A 19560-nucleotide genomic window follows, 5' to 3' on the forward strand; every position below is an offset into this window, starting at 1 on the left:
AAGCTTGGGCAGTGGAAGAAGCCAAACTCCTCATTAGTTTGTAAGCTCCCTGTGAGCTGGGATTACGGCTTAATAATAATAACTGTGGCATTTGTTAAGTGCTTACTAGGCCCCGAGCGCTGGGTTCGATAAAATATAAGCAGCTGAGACCCCGGTTTCTGCCCCACGCGGGGCTCACGGTCTGAGGGAGAGGGAATGTGTCTATTTATTGTTATATCGAACTCTCTCCCAAGCGTTTAGTACAGCACTCTGCACACAGTAAGCGCTCAATAAATGCGATTGAATGAGTGGATTGATGATGGATGGATCATCTCATCGTTAGTTTACAGATGAGGAAACCGATGCCCAAATACATTAAGTGACTTACCCAAGGTCACACGACGGAAAAGTTCATTCATTCAATAGTATTTATTGAGCGCTTACTAGGTGCAGAGCACTGTACTAAACGCTTGGAACGTACAATTCGGCAACAGATAGAGACAATCCCTGCCCGACGACGGGTTCACAGTCTATGACTTCCTTATTTCTGCACTTCCCAAGCACCTCTTATGTATGGAATGTGTCTATCGTTACATTGTACTCTCCTAAGTGCTTAATACAGTGCTCTGCACACACTAAGTGCCCAATAAATATGATTGATTGAATGAATAAATGAATGAAGAGGACACTCAAAGATACTGCTACTTTTATGCTCTGGCACCGGAAGGTACAAAACCAAAACTCAGTTCACAAAGGGAGCGAAATTTGGCATAGGGAGGACGCCCAAAATACCAAAATACCATGGATCGATTGAATCCCCACTTTACAGAGGAGGAAACCGAGGCCCAGAATAGTTACGTGACTTGCCCAAAGTCACACCGCAGGCGAGTGGTGAAGCCAAGATTAAAACCCGGGTCTTCTGGTTCCCAGGCCTGTGCTCTTTCCACGAGGCCATTCTGCAGCCCTACTACTTGGGCACGTATCTTAGCGCTCTATTGCCTCCCTTCCGTCATTTCTGTAGTGGCTTAATCCCCATTTTACAGCTGAGGTAACTGAGGCACAGATCGGTTAAGTGATTTGCCCAAGGCCACTCAGAAGACAAGTGGCAGAGCTGCGATGAGAACCTAATTACTCCAACTCCCAGCCCCGTGCTCTTCCCACTAGGCCATGATGCCTCTTCCCAGGATTCCTGGATTTCTGGAAGATTCTTCGAGAATTCAGGCATCTTCCAAAAAACAACCGGCTCTTTCCACTCCACCCCAGGGCTTCTCAGTAAAGAAGCCGAGCTCCTCGAAGGCTAAAGTGCCCCTGAGCAAGCAAAGCCGCGGTTTATTTTTCTGTCCCAAATCCCCCCGCGACTCTTGATGGTCGGGGTTGACCCGATGTCAGAGTTGGAATGGCTGATGGTTGTAAAGACTGTGAACCTTTCACCCACCCATTTTCACCTCTTCTCCAAACGCCGTATCAGTGACATCTTCCCGTGTCCAGACCCTCTTTCCCTCCTCCTGGGAGAGACGGCTTTCAAAGTCAGAATCCTGAAGGCGCTAAGCAGGCAGGCCGTGGACGGACGGGAAAGAGGCTCTGGACAGGGAAATGAAAACTGACCCTTCAGTCGATCTCGGCGGCTTCTTAACGACTTGTTGTCCGGAGGAGCTGTTCTTCAGCGTGCAGAGCGATAGTATTGTCCAAATGCCAGGGTGAATTGAACTTTTCTGAAGAGCCAAACTTTTCCTCTGCCTTTTTGACCCCCCAGTGACGACGTTAACGTGGGCCCAGCTCCCGGGAGCCTAATGCCCACCAGACAATCGATGATATTTATTGAGCGCTGACTGTGTGCAGAGCACTGTACTAAGCTCTTGGGAGGGTACAGTGTAACACAGAGTTGGTAGACGTGTTTCCTGCCCACAGCGAGCTTACAGTCTAGAGGGTTTTTATACAGATCTTAAACATTCTAGGTGCTCCGATCCAATGAGAAAATAAATAAAAGTCACTCCGTTTCCAGTGAAGTTGGATTCCTTTTATTCTTTCCTCTGGCGACTCTATTTCTCTCCGTCCTGGATGATAGAAGAGCTCTCTCGGTGTTTCGTTTTTTTCCCTCCCGACAGGAAATGTTTTGGGAGAGAAAGCGAGGCGACTTTGGATTGGAATTTTCCTGCCTGTCCTCTCTCTGCTTTCCTTTTCGGATTTGAACCCAAATATCTCACTGAGATTTCAGATTTATCGTGCTGGGAGAAGAAGTCCCGGGCTGGCAAGGCCCAGGGATCCAGTAAATCTTGGTTGCTGAAGTGCCCCGGGAAAAGTTCCCTGATTTTACAAGTGACTGATGATGTTTTTAAGGTTTTGAAGGGAATCTACAAAGGAACCAAAACAGAACGCCCAGGGTGGTGCTTTGTGTTTCTTCGACTTGGTCACGGGAGGGTTGGGTCGTGGGAATAGTCGAAAAATTCAAGCAATCCCATTTTCCCGGTTGGGAGAGACCAACCCTCTGTAGTTCGGGAATGTTTTGTACTAGTAGTAGAACCGGAACTTCTCGAACGTGATGTGCTGTACTGAGTGCTTAGTAGCAGTGGTCGTGGTGGTGGTGATATAAATGATATTTATTGAGTACCTGAAGACATTGCACCCTACTAAGGGCTTAGAGGTTGTTATAATAACAGTATTAGTGATATAAATGATATTTATTGGGTACCTGAAAGCACTCTACTACTAATAATAATGTTGGTATTTGTTAAGTGCTTACTATGTGCAGAGCACCATTCTAAGCGCTGGGGTAGATACAGGGTAATCAGGTTGTCCCACATGAGGCTCACAGTCTTCATCCCCATTTTACAAATGAGATCACTGAGGCCCAGAGAAGTGAAGTGACTTGCCCACAGTCACACGGCTGACAAGTGGCAGATCCGGGATTTGAACCCATGACCTCTGACTCCCAAGCCCAGGCTCTTTCCACTATTTTAGTACTAGGAGTGATAACAGTAGTCATATTAAGATATTGAGAAGCAGCGTGGCTCAGTGGAAAGAGCCCGGGCTGGGGAGTCAGAGGTCATGAGTTCGAATCCCAGCTCTGCCACTTGTCAGCTGTGTGACTGTGGGCAAGTCACTTAACTTCTCTGTGCCTCAGCTCCCTCATCTGTAAAATGGGGATTACCTGTGAGCCTCACGTGGAACAACCTGATTACCCTGTATCTACTCCAGCGCTTAGAACAGTGCTCGGCACACAGTAAGCGCTTAACAAATACCAACATTATTATTATTATTATTATTATTATTATTATTATTAATAAGGTGTGGTATTTACTGAGTACCTGAAATCGATGCGCTCTGTTAAGGGTCAGTTTAGTAGTATAATGTTGGTATTTGTTAAGCTCTTACTATGTGCCGGGCACTGTTCTAAGCGCTGGGGTAGACACAGGGGAATCAGGTTGTCCCACGTGGGGCTCACAGTCTTAATCCCCATTTTACAGATGAGGTCACTGAGGCACCGAGAAGTTAAGTGACTTGCCCAAAGTCACACAGCTGACGAGTGGCCGAGCCGGGATTTGAACCCATGACCTCTGACTCCAAAGCCCGTGCTCTTTCCACTGAGCCACGCTGCTTCTCCTAGTAGTAGGAGGAAGAGGAAGAGGAGGAGCAGTAATTGGAATAGTAGGGGTGTATGTTGTTTATTCAGCAGTAATGGTATTTATGGAGCGCTTACTGTGAGGGAAGCACTTACTGTTACTTGTTAAACTCCTTGAGAGCAGAGATCGTATTTCCCTATTCTATTTTTTCCCCTAAGGGCTCAGTACAGAACTCCGCACAGGTGTTCAGACGGTACCATCAGTTGGTCTAGTAAAGCGTGAGCTAGTCTGGGCGTGGGGACTCCTGGCCCCCAGCTTTGCCACTGAAAGAGTGGGGTAAGTGCATAGTACAGTGCTATGCCCACGGTAAGTGTTCAATAAATCCGACTGAATGAATGAATGAATGAATGAGCTTGTCACTCCATTCCTCCGAACTTCAGGGACGAGCATTGCTATCCTGGTACTTTTTAAGCGCTTGCAATGGGTCAGTCCCCAAGATTGATTCACCATCATCAGATCAGACCCAATCCCTGCCCCACACGGGGCTCCCAGTCTAAGCGGGCGGGAGAACAGGTTATTGGAAAGGAGGAAACGGAGGCGCGGAGAAGCGAAGCGACTCACCCGAGCTGCGCTGGGGCAGATACAAGGTCTTCAGGTTGTCCCACCTGAGGCCCTCGGTCTTACTCCCCATTTTGCAGATGAGGTCACTGAGACCCAGAGAAGTGAAGGGACTTGCTCAAAGTCACACAGCCGGCAAGCGGCGGAGCCGGGATTAGAACCCACGGCCTCTGACTCCCAAGCCCGGGTTCTTTCCGCTAAGCCACGCTGCTTCTCCCACTTGCCTGCAGCGTGACCTCGGGCAAGTCACTTAGTCGCTCTGGGCTTCGGTTTCCTCGTCTGTAAAATGGGGTTAAAGTACCGGTGCTCCCTTGGTGTTAAACTGTGAGCACTGCGTGGAATAAGGGCTGCCTCCAAACCGATCGTCTCGGATCTACAGAAGCACCGTGGCCTAATGGAAGAACCGCCGGCCTGAGAGTCAGAGGACTTGGGTTCTAATCCCGCCTCTACCACATGCCTGCTGGGTGACCTTGGGCAAGTTATTTAATCTCTCTGGGCCTGGATGCCCTCATCGGCAAAATAGGGATTCACTACCCGTTCTCCCTCCTGCTTAAACCGCCAGCCCCATGCGGGGCCCGATTATCTTGTAGCTACCTTGGCGCTTAGTACAGTGCTTGACACATAGTAAATGCTTAACAGATACCACGGGGATTATGATGATGATGACGAGGAGGAGGATGATGATGTTCCAAGGGAAGATAAAGTGGGGGAAATTGATGGACCGACCCTCTGATGGAAGTATAGTGAGTTCAGCTGTAGTTTGACCCTGGAGATAGATGCCCCGTGCGTTCAATATTCTTGGGCAAAACCGAGGAATCAAACGAACCCTTCAGATCTCACCAGTGCCAGACCCTCGTTTTTTCCACAGATGCCTTTGCTTAGCGGATCTATTTGTTGTTTCCAGCTATTCTGGAACACGAGGTGTTTTCTTTTGTATTCTAATAGCTCCTCAGTGGTTTCCTCTGAGCACTTTGATGTTGACAGAGAAAGGCCAAAGAAGCTTTTGTGACTTCACCAAAATGTCATAACAAAAGTCAGGCTTAGCATGGTTCTGAGGGATTGACTTTCAAGCAGGAACTGGGTTATTTTGGAAACTGAGCTAATGACACTGTTATTATTTCTCATGAGTGATAAGGTTGATGGATCCATCCCACGTGTATTTAGCTTAATCCCTCCAGGTCCAGGCAGGGAGCTCCGGTGAGTTGGAAAGGGTCCACCAACTCTCTTATATTGTATTTTCCCAAGCGCTTAGTACGGTGTTCTGCACACAGTAAGCGCTCAATAAATAACACTGATTGAGCCAATCTGAGGATGGGGAACAGGGTCACTTTTCCAGAAGACCCCGTTTTAGGGGAGGGAAGAAGCTTGAGGAATAAGGTTTCCTTGAGATATTCAAGGGAAGCAGCGTGGTCTAGTGGAAGGAGGACGGGCCTCTTATGTTGTAATCTCCCAAGTGCTCTGCACACAGTAAGCGCTCAATAAATACGATTGAACGAATGAATAGATGACCCGGATGAAGTTCCAGGGAAGTATAGGTGTTTCGGATGTTAACAGGAACTAGGCACAGCCCCTGCTTCTCTCTAAGGAGGACACAAAGTACACCCAGTTTCCCCAAGACTGTGATTAAGACTGTGAGCCCCGTGCGGGACAGGGACTGTGTCCAACCTGATTAGCTGGTAATAATAATAATAATGATGGCATTTGTTAAGCAAAGCGCTGGGGAGGATAGAAGGTGATCAGGTCATCCCACATGGGGCTCCCAGTCTTCATCCCCATTTTACAGATGAGGGAACTGAGGCCCAGAGAAGTGAAGTGACTTGCCCAAAGTCACACAGCCGACAAGCGGCGGAGCTGGGATTAGAACCCACGACCTCTGACTCCCAAGCCCGGGCTCTTTCCACTGAGCCATGCTGCTTCCTCTCATGCTGCTTCTCTGGTATCTATCCCAGCACTTAGAATAGTGCCCAACACATAGAAAGCGCTTACCAAATAACATGATTATTTATCCATTCAGTCGCATTTATTGAGCGCTTACTGTGTGCAGAGCAGTGTACTAAGCGCTTGGGAGAGTAAAGTACAACAATAAACAGACACATTCCCTGCCCACAGCGAGCTTACAGTCCAGAGGATGGGAGACAGGCAGTAATATAAATAAAGAAATTGCAGCTATGGACTTAAGCATTATTATTATTAGAAGGTGGGGGTTGAATTCTTTGGGAACCCCAGGCAAGGGGACCCCCATATTACAGGAGTCTCCCCACATCCGACCCCCCGAGGGAGGGACAACCCCTCCCTCCCTCCCCATGAACCGTCCTCCGATGGAACCAACCGGGTATTTTACGGATGTGTCGGGAACCCCCCGAATCTCTGGGTTCTCTTCTCGATTGCCTTGTCCTCCCGCCTGCCCGATCCTGAGAAGATTCCGGCTTAAAAGGAGATGCCTGCAATAAAAACATGATTTTTACCGTCCCCTAACACTTCTCAAAGGTCAGGAGGGTAGATAAACAGCTTCCTGCAGCTGCCGCTCCATCCGACACACGACCGAGGCCGAGAGCGTGCGGCCAACAGATAAACGCGTCAGGCGGCGTCTCCCTGGGCTCCCGAGCTTGGGGGATAAGGCCTGGGATCTGAACTTGACCCCCTTCTCCTCTGAGGAAGGAATATTAAAAGAGGGATTGGTGATAATGAAGAAAGACAATCCCTCACGTGGCTTGGGGCCTGGAAGTTGGGGGACCTGGGTTCTCATCCCGGCTCTGCTATTAGCCCGTTGGGCGACCCCGGGTGAGTCGCTTCGCTTCTCTGCGCTTCCGTTTCCTCCTTTCCGATTCCTGTTCTCCCGTCCGCTTAGACTGGGAGCCCCGTGTGGGGCAGGGATCGGGTCTGACCTGATGATGGTGAATCAATCTCGGAGACTGGCCCATTGCAAGCGCTTAAAAAGTACCAGGTTAGCAATGCTCCATCCCTGAGGTTCAGAAGAATTGAGTGACAAGCTCATTCATTTATTCATTCAGTTGGATTTATTGAGCACTTACCGTGTGCAGAGCACTGTGCACTCTTTCAGTGGCAAAGCTGGGCCCCAGGAGTCCCCATTCCCAAGCTAGCTCAGACCAATTGATGGTACTGTTTGAACACCTGTGTGGAGTTCTGTACTGAGCGTTTAGCGGAAAAAATAGAATAAGGAAATCCGATCTCTGCCCTCAAGGAGTTTAACAAGCAACAGCTAGGCAGGAACAATATCCTGGGAGGAAGGAGAAGAGCACGGAAAGGTGGATACACGGATAAGTAAGTACCCGGATAGATCCCGGGCTTGGGAATCAGAGGACCTGGCTTCTAATTCCGGCTCTGCCACTCATCTGCTGTGGGATTGAGGGTAAATCACTTCACTTTTCTGGGCCTCAATTCCCCCATCTGTAAAACGGGGATTAAGACTGAGCTGCACGAGGGACAGGGACTGCGATCGACCTGATTGCCTTCGATCTACCCCGGCGCTTAGAAGGTTGCTTGACACATAGTAAGCCCTGAGCAAATATAATCTTGATTGTTGTTTTTATTATTGTCACTTAAACGGTAGAATACATCGCTACTCACAGAAGTGCTGGTTGGGAATAGCCACAGTTCGGAAGTAACAAAGAAATGTTGAACTGGTTCTGGGGTCAGGAGAAGAAAAATTAATCAGGGAAGGCCTCTTGGAAAAGGTGGGGATTTCAGGAGGGCTTTGAAGCCCATAATGCATAATGCTGTACCCTCCCAAGTGCCGCCGGGTGCCCAGACTCTACCGTCCCCGGGTTCTCGGCAGCGTACCCACTTCTCTAGTTTGAAACCCAGAGCCATCTTCAAACTGAAGTTCAGCTCTCTGTCTCCTGCCATTTCACACTGGGCCATTTCCCCGCGAGGCAGAGCCCTCGACCCAGGGGACTTGCTTTCTGTGTTGCTTCATGACCGAAGCATACAGGAAACCGGGTGTTTTTACCAAATTGCTGACCGAAGCCTTGGCGAGATCGCAAAATGTCCCCTATCTCCCCGATGAGCACACAGACAACATAGAAAATGGGGTGGGGAGGTTGGGGCCGGGGGGGAGAGGGCAGACTGCTATCATAAAGGGAGAAGGAAAGAGTCAATCAGTGGCTGATAAGAGGTAGCATTGATAAATGCCAAACAGGGACTTTGGGTTTAGGAATTCGTGGCACAAGTCTGTCACTAAAACCCTCAACAGCGGATTAACTTTTACCTTTCAAAACGTCATCTGGGGCCGTGATAGGGCCAGAGAGACTTCCGGCCAGGGGCTGCAGGGGGAAGTTTCCAGCCGCCTGGAGACACTAGATGATTTCACAGATGGGCTCCGCTGGTCGAATCTCGGCAACAGGAAATGCTCCGTCCCGAAGGGATCTGGAAGGACAGGGAGTGGTCAGGGGTCCTCTTTCACTGCCTCTGCGGGACGAGTCAGGCCCGGGGCTTGTTCAGAGCCCAGTTTTTCTTCCAGGTGGCTTGGAAACGCTTGTCGGCCGGAAGGAGGACCACCTTGGGGAGGAAAGGGGGATCTGGGAAGCTCCTTTAAATCCCAGGGAAGAGCTGCTTGTCGGGAGATAAGAAGCGGGAAGCGTAGGTCAGTTTGCAGGCGGCCTGGTCCCTACATTTCGCCCACAGGAGGGCTGGCAAAGGGCTTTCCGCTCCCTCAGGTGGCTTAACCGACTCCTTTCCTGGATTGCGTGGGTCCCTCATTCATTCAGATTTATTGAGAACTTACTGTGTGCAAATCACTGTACTGAGCACTTGGGAGAGTACAATATAGCATCAAACGGGCACACACCCTGCCCACTATGAGCTCACACTCCGTTCTCAAACCCACCTGCTGATTTGTAGGTCGGCCTCCAGCTAAGCAACAGAGTTGCAGAGCCACAGAATGAGATGCGCGGGTCCCTTGCCCAGAGGGAAGAGGGCTGGGAGAGCCGCCTTGACTATAGGGAGTGCAGCATGGACTAATGGGAAGAGCCTGGGCCTGGAGTCAGAGGACCCGGATTCGAATCCCAGCTCCTCCGCTTGTCTGTTGGGTGACCTTGGGCAAGTCATTTCACTTCTCTGGGTCTCAGTTCCCTCATCGGTCAAATGGGGGTTAAGACTATGGGCCCCATATATGACAGGGCCTGGGTCCAACTTGATTTATTTGTATCCACCCCAGCACTTAGCACAGTGCCTGGCACATAATAAGTGCTTATAGAAGCAGCGTGGCTCAGTGGAAAGAGCACGGGCTTTGGAGTCAGGGCTCATGAGTTCGAATCCCAGCTCTGCCACTTGTTGGCTGTGGGACTGTGGGCAAGTCACTTAACTTCTCTGTGCCTCAGTTCCCTCATCTGTAAAATGGGGATTAAGACTGTGAGCCCCACGTGGGACAACCTGATTCCCCTATGTCTACCCCAGCGCTTAGAGCAGTGCTCGGCACATAGTAAACGCTTAACAAATACCAACATTATTAAGTGCTGAACACATACCATTATTATTATTAATAATAAATAATTTATAGGTACATACCTGAAGTGCTGGGGGTCTGAGGGTAGGGTGACTATCAAATGCCCAAGGGTCACAGATCCAAGTGACGCAGATGCAGAGGTCCAGTGTCCAGTGTTCCTACACTGGATATCACTGGTCCATCAGCAAATATGAGAAGTCGCTTGGCCTGGTGGCAAGAGCCCGGGTTTGGGAGTCCAAAGACATGGGTTCTAATCCCACCACTTGTCTGCTGAGTGACCTTGGACAAGTCACTTCACTCCTCTGGGCCTCAGTTCCCTCATCTGTAAAATGGTGATTAAGACTGTGAGACCCAAGTGGGACAGGGACTGGGTCCAACCTGATTACCTTGTGTGTAAGTCCAACCTGATTACCTTGTATGTACCCCAGTGTTTAGAACAGTGCGTCGCACATAGTAAGAGCTTAATAGATACCATAAAAAAAAACTCTCCTAAAAGACAAGCCGCAAGTTAACATTTAGTAAGCATAGAGCATTTCTTGGACAAGGGCAACTACTTGAATCCGTGGTACTATTTATTATCATTTGTGTTGTGTTCCTCTGAAAGGCTCTTATCAAATCAGTGGTCTAGACATCCTACTTACTTTAGTGTGTCTTAAACACAAAATAACACACAGCAATAGGGAAAAACAGACCCTGGGACGTCCTCAAGATCAAAGACTGTTTAAATATGAAGCATTGTTATTACTGTCATTGGTCTTACTCAGCTGTTTTGACATGAAAGACCAAAATTTGGCTGTGGAAGGGAAAAAGAAGTCACTGTTTTGCTACAGGGAAATAATGGAAGACAGAAAGGGGACCCTGGAGTTATTGTCAATGCAACAGAAAATAGAAATTTCAGCTCTTTTCAGATGAATGAGGACCAACTAGCCAGTCAATAGTATTTATTAAGCTCCTACTCTGTATGAAGTGCTTTCCAGAGAACGACAGAATCAGTCGATCAGTGGTATTTATGGAACGCTTATTGTATGCAGAGCACTGTACTAGGCGTTTGGGAAAGTGCAAAGCAATGAAGTGTAGATGTGATTCCTTCCCGCCCCTGCCCTCAAGAACTTAGGATCTAGTGGGAGAGACAGGCTGAAGTGAGTTATACCATCGCTCTAAATATCAATTTATATAGATATCAAATATATAGAAATGCTGAAAATTGGCGCAGTGCTATGCCGCCTGTCGAAGTGATGCAGCTCAGGGTGACCAGGGAAGGCTTCCAGGAGGTTGGACACAGTCCCTATACCATATAGGCCTCACTGTCTTAATTCCCATTTTACAGATGAGGTAACTGAGGCCCAGAGAAGTGTAGTGACTTGTCCAAGGTCACACAGCAGACAAGTGGCAGAGCCGGGAATAGAACCCAGGTCCTTGTGATTCCCAGGCCCGTGCTCTAGCCACTAGGCCAAGCCGGTTCTCTGCCCACAGGAAGGAGACCGACAGACCTAAGGAATCATCGAGGGGTGGAGACTGGGCACGTCTACTTGCCTGGACACGGGAGACACTGGGGAGAATAATAATCATGTTGGTATTTGTTAAGCGCTTACTATGTGCCAAGCACTGTTCTAAGCCCTGGGGTGGATAGAGGATAATCAGGTTGTCCCACATGAGGCTCCCAGTCTTAATCCCCATTTTCCAGATGAGGTAACTGAGGCACTGAAAAGTTGTGACTTGCCCAGCGTCACACAGCTGACAGTTGGCAGAGCCGGGATTAGAACCCAAGACCTCTGTCTCCTAAACCCGGGCTCTTTCCACTGAGCCACGCTGGCTGAGCAGCTGCAAAACTCTCCCTGGGGGTTCATTCATTCCATCGTATTTACTGAGCGCTTACTGTGTGCAGGATTCTACCTAGAGGCCTGTTCTGGGCTGCCATTGCGCTCCCGCTGTAAAATGCTCATCCTCATCTGTAAAATGGGGATTAAGACTGCTAGTCCCATGTGGTACAGGGACTATGTCCAACCCGATTAGCTGGTATCTTCCCCAGCACTTAGAACAGTGCTCGGCACCTAGTAAGTGCTTAATAAATGCCACAATGAAAAATTAAGGGGAGCTCCCTGCTGGGTTGAAATTTCCGAGCTCCCTACTGTGAAATCTCCTCCCAGCTGCCATCAGCTGGGCCTTACCTTGCGGTCTCAAGGGTCATACTGCCCTTCCCCCGGAAGCCGTTAAACTGTCTTCAGCCGTGGAAGGGGGTGGAAAGTAACCAAACAATCTGAGGCCCCTCCCGACGACAGAATCCTTCCCCAACGTGGGGTTTTCCCTGGAATAGAGTAGAGACACGGAGTAAATAGTCTGGGGGCACCTACTGAGGTAGTGAGACAGAAGAATCCCGTGGGGAGTGGGCTGTGGGTGGTATCCATCATACCTGCTCCGACGGTCTTTGGAGAATCGGCCACAGAGAGATAAATTAGGGATGAAAGAGGTCTCGAGAGGGGTTTGGGGTAGATCCGGATGTGAAGTCCATGCTGGGTTACTAGAGTCAGGGATGGAGAGGGGAGTCAGAGGTTTTGGGTTATTAGAGGGATAGGGATGGAGAGGAGAGTCAGAGGTTTTGGGTTATTAGAGGGATAGTCAGGGATGGAGAGGGGAGTCAGAGGTTTTGGAAGGTCCCTGCTGGGTCCCCGGGGGAGGATAAGGGGTGTTGGCTGGTTCGCTCTGAGTCACTGGGGAGAGTCAGGGATGTGAGATGATCCATGCTGGGTCACTGGGGGACAGTCAGGGATGGAGAGGGGGCAGTCCGAAGTATTGGATGGTCCGTATTGGGTCACTGGGGACAGTCAACAGTATTGGATGGTCTGTGCTGGGTCACTGGGGACAGTCAACAGTATTGGTCTGTGCTGGGTCACTGGGAGAGTTAAGGATGGAGAGGGGACAGTCAACAGTATTGGATGGTCCATGCTGGGTCACTGGGGACAGTCAAGGTTGACGGATGGTTCCCGCTGGATCACTGGAAGAGAAAGGGAACAGTGGGTCCCCATAGGTTGGAGGCTGGAAGATCCTCAAGTGCACAGTGTCAGGCTGAGGGGCTCCAAAACCCTCAGGGTGGGGGGGATGTCTGGGACCGCCCAAGGGACGGATGTGTCCTGGTGACACAAGAAGCAAGAGCACAGGCTTGGGAGTCAGAGGATGTGGGCTCTATCCCGGTTCTGCCACTTGTTTGCTATGTTACCTCGAATAAGCCACTTCACTGTGCTTCAGTTCCCCCATCTGTAAAATGGGGATGAAGACTGTGAGTCCCATGTGGGACAGAGACTGTGTCCAACCTGTTTGGCTTGTATCCACCCCAGTGTTTAGAACGGTGCTTGGCACATAGTAGGCACTTAACGAATACAATTATTATGATTATTATTTTTATTATTACTCTGCCTCAGTCTGCGGGCCCCCATACACCGCCTTGGCACGCAAGCGTCCCCTCACCACATCTGAACCATCTCGGCGCGTGTGAAGAAGAATAATCATAATAGTAATTGTGGTATTTGCTAAGAGCTTACTATGTGCCAGTCACTGTACTAAGCCCTGGGATATCTATCGGGCAGAGATATCGGTTTAGACACCACCCCTGTCCCGCATGGGGCTCACAGTCTTTAATCCCCATTTTACAGAGAGGCAACTGAGGCACAGAGAAGTTTAAGTGATTTGCCCAAGGGCTACAGCTCAACTCACGTGGGCCACCTCAACACACAGACACTACCCCACCATGTGAGCATTGCCTCGACATATAAGCATCACCTCAGATTGCCCAAATCACCTCAGCACACGTACATCTCCTCAACATCTGCACCTCCTCAGCACCCTTTTGTGCATATCAAGTTACGTACTCTCCTTTCAGACAATCAATCGGTGCTATTTATTGGACGAGAACTGGACTGAGCCCTTGGGAGAGTATAATACAGCATAATACAGCCGATCCATGCAATCCCTGTCCGTTACAATCTAGTAGATTTCCTTCTATTTACTCTCTGTGTTCCCTTATTACGATTTAAATGTATTCTTTTCTCTTGTCTGCATATTCTTCTGTTTGTCTCCAATTTTTTAGATCGTAAGCTCTCAGAGGGTAGGGAAATTGTCTTCCACCTCTCCCAAGAACTTGGTAGCTTGCTTTGTAATAGTAATAATAATAATTATGGTATTTGTTAAGCCCTTACAAGTGCTGAGCACTTTTCTAAGCGCTGGGGTAGATACAAGGCAATCAGGTTGTCCCACGTGGGGCTCACAGTCTTAATCCCCGTTTTACAGGTGAGGTAAAGTGACTTGCCCAAGGTCACACAGCAGACGAGTGGCAGAGCTGGGATTAAAACCCACATCCTCTGACTCCCAAGCCCGTGCTCTTGCCACTAGGCCATGCTCCTTCTCTGTACCCAGTGGGTGTCCAGTACGGTAGTGCTCTACACACAGTAGGCACTCAATAAGTACTATAAATTGTATTTACAGGTCCTTTCCAATGCATTCAATCGTATTTATTGAGCATTTACTGTGTTCAGAGCACTGTACTAAGCGCTTGGGAGAGTAGAGAATAACAATAAACACACAAATTCCCTGCCCACAACGAGGTTACAGTCTAGAGTCTCTTCCATCTCTTCCCCTCCCACCCCTCTGTCATTCATAACCATCATCATCGTAATAGCGGGTGTTTGTTAAGCGCTACGTGCCAAGCACTGTACTATGCGCTGTGGGAGATACAGGATAATCAGGTCCCACCTGGGCCTCACGGTCCTCCCCAGCTGGCGTGGTGTTTCGGCCTCGTAGAGGAGGCGTAGTTGATTTTTAAATTCAGACGCTCGGCCTCCGGCCATTCTCGGACACCGACCGCAGTCATTCCCTGAGTCACCCACTGGTGCGAGCACAGGATGGAGAGAGGTGACAGCTTCAAGAGGCTTCCTGGAAAAGCTTCCTGGGGAAAAGCCTGGGGTGGGAAAGGAAAGGATAATAATAATAATAATCACGATGGTATTTGTTAAGCACTTACTGTGTGCCGGGCACTATACTAAGCGCTGGGGTGGATACAAGCAAATCAAGTTGGACTCGATCCCTGTCCTATGCGGAGCTCACAGTCTCAATTCCCATTTTCCAGATGAGGGAACTGAGTCCCAGAGAAGTGAAGTGACTTGCAGCGTGGCTCAGTGGAAAGAGCGTGGGCTTTGGGGTCAGAGGTCATGAGTTCGAATCCCAGCTCTGCCACTTGTTTCAACTGTGTGACTGTGGGCAAGTCACTTAACTTCTCTGTGCCTCAGTTACCTCATCTGTAAAAAGGGGACTAAGACTGTTAGCCCCATGTGGGACAACCTGATTCCCCTGTGTCTACCCCAGCGCTTAGAACAGTGCTCTGCACACAGTAAGCGCTTAACAAATACCAACATTATTATTACTTGCCCAAGGCCACACAGCAGACAAATGGTGAAGCTGGCATTAGAACCCATGACCCCAGCTCTATTCACTGTGCCCTGCTGCTTCCCAGAGAAAACAGGAAGTCGCAGCAGTACGTGAGGGCGAGAAGGCTGAATAAGTGACTGAATGTAGAGGGAACCGAGGCACAGAGAAGTGAAGTAACTTGCCCAAGGTCACACAGCAGACAAGTGGAGCAGCCAGGATTAGAACTCACGACCTTCTGACTCCCGTGTTCTATCTACTACAGCGGGGCAGGGAAGGGGAGAAGACCCAAGGGAGTGACACAGTTGCATAAACTAAAAGTCTAGAGGAGGAGGGGGAGGAGGGGGAGGAGGGGGAGCATTCTCGCAGGATTCGGCGAGACCGTAAGCCCCTTGAGGTAGTAACTCTTTCTTCTACTGTCATGGTGCTCTCCCAAAGAGCCAGTGCCGTCAACCAGCGCATAGAACAGCGGTTGACACATAGTAAGCGCTTAATAAATGCCATCGTTATTAAAGGAAAAAGGACAAATCAGAGAGGCAGGAGACCCAGCTTCTCGCCTGAGATCTGTCACTGGCCTGCTGTGGGATCTTGGGCACTTGGGTGTCACTTAGGCCCTTGTTGCCTCAGTTTCTTCCTCTGTCAAATGGGCATGAAATACTCCCCCTCTTAGATTGGGCGCCTTGTGTGGGAGAGGGACTGCGTCTGATCCAATAATGTTGGTATTTGTTAAGCGCTTACTATGTGCACTGTTCTAAGCACTGGGGTAGAGACAGGGTAATCAGGTCGTCCCACGTGAGGCTCACAGTTAATCCCCATTTTACAGATGAGGTAACTGAGGCACAGAGAAGTGAAGTGACTCGCCCACAGTCACACAGCTGAGAAGTGGCAGAGCCGGAGTTCGAACCCATGACCTCTGACTCCCAAGCCCGGCCTCTTTCCACTGAGCCACGCTGCTTCTCTAATAATCTTGTACCTACCTCAATGCTTGGCACATATTAAGTCCTTGGCAAAGACACTGCGGGCAGGGAATGCATCTGCCAATTCTGTTATATTGTTATATTGTAATAATAATGATAATTATAATGTTGGTATTTGTTAAGCACTTACTATGTGCAGAGCACTGTTCTAAGCGCTGGGGTAGATACAGGGTCATCAGATTGTCCCACGTGAGGCTCACAGTTAATCCCCATTTTACAGATAAGGTAACTGAGACCCAGAGAAGTGAGGTGACTTGCCCACAGTAAGCGGCAGAGCTGGGATTCGAACCCATGACCTATGACTCCCAAGCCCGGGCTCTTTCCACTGAGCCACGCTGCTTCTCACTCTCCCCAGGGTTTAGTACAGTGCTCTGCACACGGTAAGCCCTCAATAAATGCTATTGAAAGATTAATTGATTGAACTACAGAGAAGCAACATGGCCTCCTGGATAGAGCCCAGGCCTGGGAGCCGGAAGGACACCGGGTCTAATCCTGGCTCTGCCACTTGTCGGCCGTGTGACCTTGGGCAAGTCACTTAACTTCTCTGGGCTTCAGTCACTTCATCTGGGATTAAGAATGTGAGCCCCAGGTGGGACAGAGACTGGGTCCAATCTCATTAACTTGTATCTACCCCAGTGCTTAGAATGGTGCTTGGCACATAGTAAGCACTTAAAAGTCCCATTATCATTATTATGACAGTTATCAGCATTTAGTACCGTGGCTGGCCCGCTGCCGATGCTTAATCAATCCCACCGGTTGATCGATTGATCGACTGATTGATTGGAAAAGGGGGGAGAAGGCCGGTGGCTGATCCCTCTTGACCCTCCCTCTGACCTCTGGCCTCCGCCTGGGGGAGGTGTCAGAACCCCGAGGACGCCGGGGCCAACCAAGGACCAGTCGAGATAACCAACGTGTTCAGGGGAGTCCGGGTGAGGCCGACCGTGGTAAGGGGGCACCGCGGGCGGCCACGGAAATGGCCGGCAAGGAGTTCCTCGCCCCCACTGCGGTTTTCACCCACCGAGGCCCTCGCCCCTAAGAAAATGGGGTGCCCCGCCCTGCCCGTACTCCAGGGGAACCCAAGGATTCCCCCATAAGTGACAGAACAGGACTCCTCCTCTGCCCATAAACACACACACGTGCAGAGGCAGGGAGAGAGGTTCCACTCAGGATCACCCCTCGAAGCAGCGTGGCTCAGTGGAAAGAGCCCGGGCTTCGGAGTCAGAGGTCATGGGTTCGATTCCCGGCTCTGTCACCTGTCAGCTGCGTGACTGTGGGCAAGTCACTTCGCTTCTCTGTGCCTCGGTGACCTCATCTGTAAAATGGGGATTTACTGTGAGCCTCACGTGGGACAACCTGATTACTCTGTATCTCCCCCAGCGCTTAGAACAGTGCTCTGCACATAGTGAGCGCTTAACAAATACCAACATTATTAGTCTCTGAGAGAGCATAAATCCGCTTGAACGCGGCTCTTCAGCTCTAGGCCCCGGTCATCCCAACAGCACCTGAGAACGACAGACCGAAGCAGCATTGACCGACTGTCTGTTGGGTGAATAATAATAATGGTAATTGTGGTATCTGTTGAGCACTTACTATGGGCCAGGCACTGTACTAAGCGCTGGGGTAGTTTCAGGGTCGACGGGTTGGACGCAGTCCCTGTCCCACATGGGGCTCGCTAACCCATTTTACAGAGGAGGTAACTGAGGCCCAGAGAAGTGAAGCGACTCGCCCGAAGTCACCCAGCGGACAAGCGGAGGAGCCGGGATTAATAATAATGTTGGTATTTGTTAAGCGCTTCCTATGTGCCGAGCACTGTTCTAAGCGCTGGGGTAGATGTGGGGTAATCAGGTTGTCCCACGTGAGGCTCACAGTGAATCCCCAATTTACAGATGAGGTAACTGAGGCCCAGAGAAGTGAAGTGACTTGTCCAAAGTCAGCCAGCCGACAAGTGGAGGAGCCGGGATTAGAACCCGGGTCCTTCTGATGCCCAGGCCCAGGCTCTATCCACTAGGCCACGCTTCTTCTCAGTTGGCAGCTGGGATGCAGCACTCACTTTGCAGTGGCCTTAAAAAGGTTCTTCTGTTCTCCTAACCTAGGGCCTCAACGGACATCTCCAAGAACCCGGTGTCCAGGACCTTTGAAAATCACCGTCCCAGATTAAGGTATGTGGGAGGAAGCAAAGAACCCTGTCCTGACAGAAGACTGGGCAGGCAGCCACTGAAATAATAGTAGTGATAATAATAATAATAATGGTATTTATTCAGCACTTACTATGTATCAAGCACTGAACTAAGCACTTGGGTAGATACAAGGCCATCAGGAGCAATCCCAGAAATCAAAAGACCTAGGTCTTAACCCTGGCTCTGCCACTTGCCTACTGTGTGACCTTGGCCAAGTCACTTAACTATTCTGTGCCTCAGTTTCCTCTTCTGTAAAATGGAGATCGAATACCTGTTCTCTCTCCTGCTTAGACTGTGAACCCCATGTGGGACAGGGACTGTGTCCAACTCATTCATTCAATAGTATTTATTGAGCGCTTACTATGTGCAGAGCACTGTACTAAGCGCTTGGAATGAACGAGTCGGCAACAGATAGAGACGGTCCCCGCCGTCTGACGGGCCTACGGTCTAATCGGGGGAGACGGACGGACGAGAACGATGGCGATAGATAGAGTCGAGGGGAAGAACATCTCGTAAAAACCGATGGCGACTAAATAGAATCGAGGCGATGTACATCTCATTAACCAAATAAATAGGGTAATGAAGATATATACAGTCGAGCGGACGAGTACAGTGCCGAGGGGATGGAAAGGGAGAGGGGGAGGAGCAGAGGGAGATGGGGGGAAAAGAGGGTTAAGCTGCGGAGAGGTGGAGGGGGGGTGGTAGAGGGAGTAGAGGGAGAAGAGGAACTCAGTCTGGGAAGGCCTCTTGGAGGAGGTGAGTTTTAAGTAGGGTTTCAAAGAGGGGAAGAGAATCAGTTTGGCGGAGGTGAGGAGGGAGGGCGTTCCGAGACCGCGGGAGGACGCGGCCCGGGGGTCGACGGCGGGACGGGCGAGACCGAGGGACGGCGAGGAGGTGGGCGGCGGAGGAGCGGAGCGTGCGGGGTGGGCGGTAGAAAGAGAGAAGGGAGGAGAGGTAAGGGGCAAGGTGATGTAGAGCCTCGAAGCCTAGAGTGAGGAGTTTTTGTTTGGAGTGGAGGTTGATAGGCAACCACTGGAGTTGCCTATTGATCAGCTTGTGTCTGCCCCGGTGCCCCGGTGCTTAGAACAGTGCATGGCACGTAGTAAGACTTAACAAACATAGTGATGTCAATAATGATAATAATGATGAGCCTGTCAGACAGTTCCCATCTCACACAGGGCTCTCAGTTAAGGGGAAGGGAGAACAGGTATTGACTCCCCATTTAAAGGTGAAGAAACTGAGGCCCCCGAGAAGTGAAGTGGCTCGCCCAAAGCCACAAAGCAGCCAAGTGGCGAAGCTGGGTTTAGAACCCAGGCCCTCCGACCCCCGGGCCCCGGGCTCTTTCCACTAGATCTCGCTGTTTCTCACTAGGC

At 50.1% G+C, this 19560-nt stretch overlaps 1 long non-coding RNA gene across 1 annotated transcript; it reads right to left on the reverse strand.

Moving 5' to 3' along the window:
- Positions 1 to 6469: 6469 nt before the first annotated feature.
- Positions 6470 to 11918, reverse strand: LOC114815614. Its single transcript, XR_003763410.1, has 3 exons — positions 11790 to 11918; positions 8386 to 8543; positions 6470 to 6598 (listed from the first exon to the last, which is right to left on the reverse strand). It is a non-coding gene; the product is annotated as an uncharacterized LOC114815614 (long non-coding RNA).
- Positions 11919 to 19560: the final 7642 nt, after the last annotated feature.

Source organism: Ornithorhynchus anatinus, chromosome 12 (assembly GCF_004115215.2).
Source record: "Ornithorhynchus anatinus isolate Pmale09 chromosome 12, mOrnAna1.pri.v4, whole genome shotgun sequence".
Taxonomy (NCBI): Eukaryota; Metazoa; Chordata; class Mammalia; order Monotremata; family Ornithorhynchidae; genus Ornithorhynchus; species Ornithorhynchus anatinus.